The 10,502-nt window shown below is 42.5% G+C and overlaps 1 protein-coding gene across 4 annotated transcripts in view; it reads right to left on the reverse strand.

The window, feature by feature from the left end:
- Positions 1-10,502, reverse strand: part of LOC111863878 — a 478,046-nt gene that overhangs the window by 88,355 nt on the left and 379,189 nt on the right. For all 4 annotated transcript variants that reach the window (XM_033751255.1, XM_023850660.2, XM_033751257.1 and 1 more), the window contains one exon: positions 5,556-5,623. The gene's annotated coding sequence lies outside the window, so the exon portion shown is untranslated. The remainder of the gene's footprint in view (positions 1-5,555; positions 5,624-10,502) is intronic.

Here is a 10,502-nt window from a genome sequence, read left to right on the forward strand (position 1 = left end):
GTGGCGCTGGGGTAGGTTTTCTCCAAGTACTTCGATTTCCCCTGCCAATCTTCATTCCACCAATTGCTCCACAATCACCCTCACCTATCATCTGGGGCCGGTACAATAGGCCAGAAGTGGCCGCAGTGAAAGGGACTTAGTCCCACCCCCTAACACTACAAAAAGTCACATATTAAACACGGGGCATGGATACAGGACCATAACAGATACACAGAATAAATGGAAACACTTAAACAAATTAGAAAAATACCACATATTCAAAATAAGTAAAAATAACTTATATACGAATGACACGAACATTGATACGCATAAGCCAATATTCAGAACACTGCAGGAAATGAATACCAGTTAACAATACACACACCCTAACCCCCCATATAGAAACAACCACTACACGAATCATTCAGAATAGCCACACGCAGCACCAAAGGAACACCAAGACACCAACAAAATGTAACTAATATTACGACTATAGTGATAGAGCAACAGTATATAACATAATATTCACTTCATCAACAAAACAGTAATGCAACCCATTATTATATATATAAGAGATTCCCCAGAGCCACAACACTTGCGTATAACAAATTAATCATGGCATGGTCTCTTGCCGAGGCCAAGAAAATGTGGATCTATACATCCAATCCCCTATACTCCTGTGGGAACTGCCCACATTCAACCAAGTGTGACAACGCAAGCGTCATTGCTTAGCAACCGCTGTGCATGGCATGATAGTTTAAAAACAATTTTAAAATATTTATAAGCATTTTACACCTTTAAGATGCAAAGTGTAGCAGCGTGCAGCATCAGTTTCCCCTACAACTTGTGCACGTGATGATGGCAGCCAGTTGGGCCGAAATGTGCAGTGTTCGAACAATAGGAAGAGAGACGAATGATTTTGAGGTGTGAATTTTAATACAGGGACGGCGAGAAGTGGGAGTGCCAATTTGGAATTCACAGTGCAACAGGATGCTGCAGTATAACGCTGTGATTCATCTACGAGTACTTTAGGCAGACACGTCATGCGCACTGCAGACTGAGTAGCTACCGAATTTCGACATGCAGTAGAAGATTAGTTACCTAACGGCCCCAGTGAGAGCTTGTTCATTTCATCCGAATCACGGTAATCAGACATTACTGCTTTTAGGGAGAGTGCGATCGGTATAGCGACGGGCTACGGACTGGAAGGTCAGGATTCCATTCCCGACACGAGATAGAGATTTCTTTCTTCTCCACAGCGTTCAGACTGGCTCTGGGACCCACCCAACCTCTTATACCATGGATATCGCGGGATATATACCCGGAAGTAGAGCGGCCGTTACGTGAAGCTCATCACTCACCTGCAGCTAATGCCGACATCTTCATGATATGGAGATTAATTAATTAAGCAGAAGGAAAACTTCACCGGTTTTATTTTCTAATTACAGTGAAGAGCCAGGATGATTAGGACCCCGTAGATCGCTCGTAGAGTTTAGTGGACTCATGAGCAAGAAATTAATGACTTCTTAGCTTAGAAATGTGGTGAATGACCAGTAATATCACAGCCATGTAGATGTTCATTTTACCTGAATCACGCCTAGAAAAGACAGTCGCTGTTTTCTTACAAACTGCAGTTATGCAATTACACCATAGCCCTATAGGTCGGACCCGTATTTAGCTAGTAAGTCCCACCAACATCACAGCTCTTATTGAACAAAAGGGTTATCTGCCGCCATCTTAGACCTGTTACTTCTCGGTAGGTCTGCCAGCTCTTTATCGATTATCGAACGTCCGAAAGGTGGTGGAAATGCTAATCGAGATAGACTGTCAGGAGATGACCTCTCTTGAACGGGCAAAAAAACTCACTTAAGTTTTCTTCTTCCTTTCTTTTTTCAAACATGAAAGGTTGATGAGGGTTGAATATTAATTTGCTTGGAATGAACGAGATAACACTAATTAATATACATGTTTAACACGAAGCCATGTCCTTGCATTAATAGTTTACAGCTTTTCCCAATGAATAATACGGGCAATTAGCTTAGCGGTTAATGACATCAAACGAAGCAGGACAAAGAATATCACGCAGCCTACAGCGCATTACCTCAGAGAATAGATTTTAAATATTCGGCGCAGAGGAAGTATTTTTTATAGTAGAGTTATGGGCCAATTATCAATATCTCTGTGTCAAAGGTTGCTGCAATTCTAATTATCGTGACAATAGCGCGGCCGGCGGAATATGAAAGCGCTCATCGGTATGACGACACGAACGTGCGCGTTAGGTGGCGTAAATTAAAAACAAAATTCTGTTTTCCCTTTTTATGTGGGTTACTTATCGACGCTGTCAGTATGGAGACTACACAGTGTCGGGTGGCAGGTTTAATTAATGTGGAGCAGCCCGTAGAATGAGAATTGGGAGGGGAAGTTGAAGTACTAGGAGAAATTTCGCCCCCATTGCCACTCTGTTCACCACAGATCTCAGATTCGCTTAGTGGGAGGTGGAGTCCAACTAGGTCCACTCGGCACGGCGGCCACTGATTGGTCTATTGTAGCCTGCCCCGGGTGATTATGATGATGGAGAATTTGGTGGAATGAAGATTGGCAGGGGAAACCGAAGTACTCAGAGAAAACCCGCCCCAGCGCCACTTTGTCCACCATAAATCCCACTTGACCAGACCCGGGATCGAACCCGGGCCGCCGTGGTGGGAGGCCAGCGACTAACCGCTTGAGCTGTGGCGCGGCCTCCGATCCCAAATTACTCGACCTGAGATCAAACCAAGGCCGACGCTGTGGGAAGCCGGAGACTAATCATCTGAGCTAGGGCTCAGCCCATCTGTTTTGATGACAAAGATTCAGAACAGAAGGCAATGATGCTTCTTTAATGATTTAACGACGCTGTTAGTACTGTCACGTGATGGAGTTACTCTAGACGATGTCTGGATTGCTAATCAAATTTATTGGACATTTCACAACTCGTGGCTACACTTTACAAATCACTATGACACAAAGATTAGTGTTCTCAGTCACGGTCTTCACTGCTCTGCTTGGTAACATCTTCCAACAATGGACGTTCCTCTGCTCCCGAGTTGATATTCTCGCAGGCTGGCGGACATCTCATACCAACCCCCTACTTTTCTAACTGCCGTCTCAAGACTCTCGTAATAGTAGCTAGCCCTCGTTATATACTTGTAGCTCCGTCAGAGACCGCTCAGAAAACATCTCTTTCTTTATTGCGTGCGTGTCCGTCCCGGCGATCACGTGACCGCTACTGATCTATTGCCTAACAACGGGCGTGATCGCCATGCCTTTCCCTACCAACGCCTATCTCTACTGGCTTCATAATTCTAGTTTTCAGCAGACATTCCACATTATCTTAGACTATGTATGTCTAATGTAAGAATTATCAGAGAATGTTGAACTGGAATAATGTGGTATGAAGTGGTCGTGGCCTAATTTAAGATATTATATAGGAATCTACCTAGATAAACTAACGAAAATTATGAGAAACCTCAGTCATAACACTCGGTGTCCTGACAGAGATCGGGCACTTTCAGAATGTAGGTAAGATGTATTACCGCCTGAGCCATCGTGCTCGGCAAGATGGCGCAAAAACAACTGGAGCGTGGGCTCTTGGGTTCTCACGCTCGTGAATGTTAGCGCTAGGTACTACGTGCTTCTTGGCTATAACGCCTTGTATTCCTTTACTTTGTTTCTGGCTTACTTAAAGAATTATTCCCAAATACAAAATATCAAGTAAATTGGAAAGAACTGAAAAGAAGTAATGGGGGACTCAGCTTGATACATGATCCCTAAATTTGCCTAAAGAGATTGAGTTAAACAATAAAAAACTTCAGTCACAATAGTCGTTGTCTTGGTCATGACTGAAAGCGTTCACTTCGCGAATACAAGGTAGAGGGGTACAGACAACAAACTTTAGAAGGAACTTCCTGATTTTACCTTGAAGATGGACGCAATGGTTCATCTGAAAAGTTGGTACACACTCTGCTTGCTTGGTTTATTCTTCGACCCTGGAAATGTAGGGAGTAAGTTCCTCCGAAACGAGGGTGAACACTAAGCACACTACGTGTTACCGTCACTTCGCCTATGATAATACTATTCAGTTTATCTATCTAGGCCTGCTTAGATTGTGAACTTAATTGTCAGGCACCTGTTAGTGCCTGAGCTCAGTAACAGTGGATAAATTTTAACTAAACTCTCCATTAATGAAAAGATATTCCGATGGAGCACAATTTGTTCAAACTAGCGTCTAAATTCTTAAATCACTTTTCCCCACTTTACTTCCAGTATGTTTCAAGCTTTTCATTTGTTCTTTGGCGTGAGATAACGTATTTCAACTGTTCTAATATCGAATGGCGCTGCCGCGTACTCTCACTCAAACGAAGCAAAAGAAAAACGAATTTCTCAGTAACTGAATGTTCATCTCCATGGCAACAACTTTATACAGACTTCTATAGTAAGTGGATTTCTTCCAATGTGTGTAAATGATATTTGACCTAGCAAAATACCTTCATATATATATATATATTTCTCTTCGCCCACGCCACGTGTGTGTGTGTGTGTGTGTCTGTCTGTTTGCTTGTTTGTTTGTGTGAGTATGTTCTGCGTCATATTTGTTCCCCCTTTTTTTTCTTCAATTCGATTCCAATTTTGTTACACAGCACAAAGCAGAGGCTAGCATATTGTATGACGACTTTTATTTGACATTCGTAAAATGAATTTTCTGTGGGACAGAGAAAAAAAATAGGCCACGCAATACCTCAGGCCAATAGGCACTGACTCCTCCGGGCCTCGGGTTCAACGCCTTCTGAATTCATGTGAAATTCAAGATGCAGGAAGCGATACTAGGGCAGGTTCTGCCCTCAGTTGTATCAGATAGTTCTATTAAGCTGTACTGTCTCGTGACATCTTCCTAGAGAGACTGGGAATATCCACTAGAAACATCTGTGAGGATAGCCCATCTCCTGGCCGAGATATAAACCCGAAATCTCATGAATATAAGGCAGGAATGCCAATCTGTCGACTTTGACGTTCCGTTGCGATGTGAGTCGGTAAAAAGGTAAAGCTATCCTTGCAAGAGGCCGTGAAGGCCCATAGGGTTGTAAAGTGGCTCCCACATTTTCTAGACAAACTGTTCACAGATGGCGGTGAGGTTGTCAGTCCTACGAGTCGGCCGCCCTTTAACCCCAGGAAGATTCCTGGTACTCATTTCTGTTAGAGGCTTAGTCGACCCAAGGGATTAGGACATTTGAAAAATCCAGTGACCTCATCAGGAATCGAAACCCGTGACCTCCCGGCTTGTAGCATAATATCTCAATCCACTACGCTACCGCGTGCCCCTTCTGAGTCGGTGTCCCTCGAATATCCGCTATTTGAATCAGAAGAAGCCGATGAGCGCTCTCTTATTTACATGTAAACAAATCGTTTCCCTGACTCCATGTTTCATCTATTGAGACATCCACCTAGCCCCGGGATAGTCTGGTTCAAATGAACATTTACACACTGCTTCTCTCAACGACAACGTAATGTATGTGTCACAAAAACTGATTTTGAATACTTACAGTCGCGTCAATGTCGACAGTCTGGTGCCAACTCCCTCACTGCTTCACGTCACTGTTGTTGAAAGCACCTGCGGGGAGTCAAAAACGGAACATATTTTCAGATTCAACGATTTTAAAGTTTATTCTTCTCAACACTATGTAAACTTCATAGAAGTTATCTTTTGGCTCCCAGAATAGAATCTGCTAGCAATTTTCCTAACAATTAAATAATATGTTTTCACCGAGGTAAGGACGGAATGTTTAAAGGTTATTCGTTGTTCTTCGCTCTATTGTTCCGGTGTGGAGGCGGAGTCAAATACCTCCACCGTAGCCCTGCGAGTTGTTGGAGGTGACGAAAAGGGAACATACTGCCCAGGGGTATAACTAGTCCACCCTGTTCCTGGGGGATATAAATAGAGTTTCCTGGACTTCCAGGTTGGGGGAGTCTCGAATTTGAGACAGTAAAATGTGGTCACGATTCCCGCGGGATTCGGACTTGAGAATGACTGCGCTGGCGAGGACCAGCAGCAATTGTAAACTACGTATCCTCTCGTCATAGAATATATTACATAAGGACTATGAAAGCAAATATTCAGTTGAAAAAAATGACTGTCGTGAGATACAATGGACTTGTCGCCAAGAAGAATTGATTGGCGGTAAATCGCCAGTCGTAAAGCAACTCTGACTCTGATTCGCTCTACTGGTAAAGCGACGCGAAAACAAACACAAAATCCAAATACACTATAACTTCTTCAACCCATTTATGTCCACATTTACCCAAAGTATATTATTCGCCACGTTTGGTTTTCAGAGGTACGTTAATGCGTGATTTAAGATCATTAAACGGGGGCCGACGAATGAATCACCCTGTATATAAGAAGCAACTCCCTAGACTCAGAATCAAGAATGACTCTGCTGGTGAGAGCCAAGAGCAATTTAACCGATCGCCCTCGGGAAAACGCCAATGCGGTTGCTAGGATACGGGTAATGCCACAACGTATCAGTCGGACCACCCGCTGGGAAAACACAGCTCTCCGTTGTAGCCCCTCTGCCAGGATACGGGGAATTCTAAACTGTCTTCTACTGTTGCTAAGATATGGAAAAATGAATGACGACAGGACAAACACATGAAATGGATGGAAAATGAATACAAAATGCGAAAGGAAAGGAGATAAATGTATCAAAGGAATAATGAAATAAATAACTTGAAGAAAGCAGTCTTCTGGGATTTGGCACCGTGTATATGTGGTGTTAACCGACGTTTCGGAGGAACGTATCGCCCCCATCTTCAGGGTTGAAGAAGTATAAGTAAATCTGCAAGCGACAACACCGTGAGACACGGTCAAGCAGTCAGTCTGCTTGACCGTGTCTCACGGTGTTGTCGCTTGCAGATTTACTTATACTTCTTCAACCCTGAAGATGNCATAGGGAAAACGAAGGCTGTTAGAGGGCTGTAGAGCCGATGAAGAAGTAAGGCTGATTGCTCGATACATCCAAGAGTTCTTCTGAGTGAAGAAATTTCGATTAAAAGTTGCAGCCGGTAAATGTAGAAATATCCCTGTGGTACCCTTACCAAAATTTATTTCGTCCTTTTTTAATGTATAGGCCGGGTTGCAGGCTTATAGAGCAGTTCTGGAAATAATTTTCGTGCTTTCAACTGTACTTTATCTATCTATCTATCTATCTATCTACTTATCTATCTGTGGTTCTACAGCCCTTCGTTGGACCTTGGCTTCCTTTCCAGTTTCTTGATCTTTTACACAGATTGTAGGACTCCTTGGACGGGGGATCAGCCCGTCGCAAGGCCGCTACCTACACAAACACAGAATAAAAGCACGCACACATCTATGGCTGAAGTAGGATTCGAACCCATAATCCCAGCGTTTGAACCAGCGAAACAGTTCATTACTTGGACCGCGCGGTCACTGTGATCGGCATTGAACTTACGGTTGTACTTAATCAATGGTTAGTATGGCACATCGTTTCAGATGAACTTGAATTTCCAACCCAAATATTTTATACTCTATTTAAATTCTAATTTCAAATTCAATTTAGTAATTAAAGGGTTGAAAACGGAATATGGCGTATCAGAACTAAGGTAGATGTTCTATCTAGTTCAGTATAAAATTCAGAGAAAATACTAAACGCATATTAAAACGGAAATTATTACATCGCACATTCTGAAGTCGGTTCCTACACGTGTCGCTGTTGGAGATATTAGTTATGACGTCTTAAGGCACCCGAGATTTCTCCTGGAACTAACTACACGACATCTATGATCGTTTCCAGCTATGATTGGAAAGGGATTTTTTTCACATCATATTTTTCTTTTTAATTGGATTTCTCGTGTTATTCTGTAAATAGACTAAACTTTTTAAACTTGAAAAATAAATTAAAGTTTCCTGGCATAACTGCTATTTTAATATCAGGAACTCGAAATTTGTGGCTAGCGTAATTAGACGCCTTAAACTTAGAGTAAAAGTTAAGTAAAAGGGGTGAGAGGCGGGCGGAATGTTGCTTCATTTTCAATAAATTAAATGAAAATGAGAGTTTTTCTAGCTTGATATTGTGACTAACAACCAGCAATGAATTCACTTGACTGCGACAGCAGCTATTTACGAAGTCAGCATAGCTCATTCCGTAGAATGACTGTGACCACTAACAGAATTACGAAAGCTATTTATACAATATGGCCTGATGTAACTTCACTACCAAAGACACGAAAAGACAGGCATTTAATGTGCTTTGTGTACTAATGCAGACATAAAATATTTATTAATTTTATATGTGGCAATTATTCCCGTTATCCTTCGACTGATTAAAAAGACCGGAAATGTAATCAGCTTTAATGCGTAATAAGCAGCCATTTTGTTGTAGAGACACGGCCTTAGAAGACTCTGAAAGAGTTATCTGGAAGTAGACCATGTGGTGTTTACTTCTTTGGATTTCGCAACAATAATTTCTTTTACAGAGCAAAGTTTTCAGCCTTGCGTCCAAACCTCAACCTGGAGGACCATGTCCCTGTATTTATGTCCCCCAGTGACAGAGTGGCCCAGTTATACCTCCAGGTACCGGGGTCCTTTTTCATCGCCTTCCATGACCAGCAGGGCTACGGTGGAGGTATTCTAACACGCCTCTACACGGAAAAATTATGTGATAATGCAATTAGGTCTTTCCAGACGATAAATTTGCCTTATATTTTCATAATTCTAGCCTCATATCAGTGGAAGCAGGTGGGAGACGGTTTAGGCAACGTCCCCCTACACCTAGATTATTGTGGGGGGAATCGAAGTTAAAGCAAGGGGAAGCAAATATGCCCTATATTAACACCAAATTATCTTGAACACAGTTTCTTGCGCCGTCTGTTTCAACGTGCAATTCTATGACGATCAGCAAAACTATTTTGTTTAGACGGGAGTTCGTATGCAAAATTTCTGGCAACCCCCCTCCCCAAGAGAAGACTCTGGTGTAGCCCGTGGTACCAGTGTAACAACAGAGAATACGCTCTTAGTAACAATCTCAGCGTATCGTGGATCGATATATCTGAAAGGTATTTTAAAATCTATGGCGAATAACTTCAGAACACAGCCACTAGAGGCGCTGAATGCCGGAATCGTCTCTAATCAAAGAATCGAAGGTAATCAAGTGTTGTGAGGTGAAAAGAGCCGCGTAATTGATCGCGGAATCGGGTAGGCCGTGACAAAAAGGGAATGTGCTGACCTTTTCCGGCAAATACGTTGATGGAAATCTATTTGGGGACTAAGAGAAAATGGCTTTCAAAGTTTTCATAACAGACTAATGGAATGTGGGCTGTGACAGTCCAGACCAATATTTTTTTCCTATTTATTTATTTATTTATGAAGCAATCAGAATGTACAATTCTATAAGCTNAGAGCAATTAATAAGAACAAGGTAGGTGAAGGTGTTAAATATAAAAAGTGAAAAATGGGAAAAGGAGGCCGGAACGGTTAGAGAGTCCCTTCCCCAGTGGGAGGTTCCTCATTAGTTTTCTTTTAGGTCAGCTCCAGACCAATATGTGGACATATTTTAAGACAGATCGAATCAGAACTACCGAAATTCCAAAGTGATCATAATTTCCTTCGCAGAGGATGTCGATTAACTCAATGATTCTCAATCTTCCCCATCTTGCATCCCACTACTTCTGTTGCCAAAATACATAATTCAGTCCAGCCGCACGCAGATAAAAGTTCCCATCCTTTCAAGTAGTGCATTTTACAACCAGGGTACATTTTACTATTATAATTAACCATTAACGGAATTTCATAAAAATTTGATGCTGCAAAAGAAATTTTCTTACATGTTTATTACAAAAATTATATAAAGACAGCAAAATTCTGGTAGCAGTATCCTTGAGTAAAACTCATTCAGGCCTTTACAAGATGCTTCCCAGGATGCAATATTTCAGAGAACTCAAGCTCCGAGCAGTTTGGTGTACAGTCAGCACTGTGGACCTGTAGAGGTGCCCATTTCGGAGAAACTCAACCGGGAAATCAGGCATCTTCATTGATGTCAGCGTGGTATTCCTCAGACCTACCAGGCAAATACAGGGGTAGTACCTCACTTAAGTCACAATCACTTCCTTTCAACTAGTTTACATTTGAAGAAAGTCGTCTTCTGGGTTTAGGCGTCGTGTATTCTTCGTTTTGGCCGACGTTTCAGAGGAACGTATCGCCTCCATCTTCAGAGCAGTTGAATGGCTTGGAATGCAGAGTGCAGTAGCTGTAGTGATAGGCAGTGAAAGGTGCTGCTGTATACGAAGTAGGCAGGGGGGTGGGGGTGGTTAAGGAGAACGGACCAATAGGATCAGTGGAGAGCGTTTAAGGCCATATATGGTGTTATGTGCTAAGGGAGGGGGGAACGGCCAGTGAATCCAGGAAACTTGAGGTCAGTAGCACTAGGAAGTGCGGTAGGCAAGAAGAACCGGTTGGTTGTGGACAGGCTACTGAC

This window comes from Cryptotermes secundus, unplaced genomic scaffold (genome assembly GCF_002891405.2).
Source record: "Cryptotermes secundus unplaced genomic scaffold, Csec_1.0 scaffold171, whole genome shotgun sequence".
Taxonomy (NCBI): Eukaryota; Metazoa; Arthropoda; class Insecta; order Blattodea; family Kalotermitidae; genus Cryptotermes; species Cryptotermes secundus.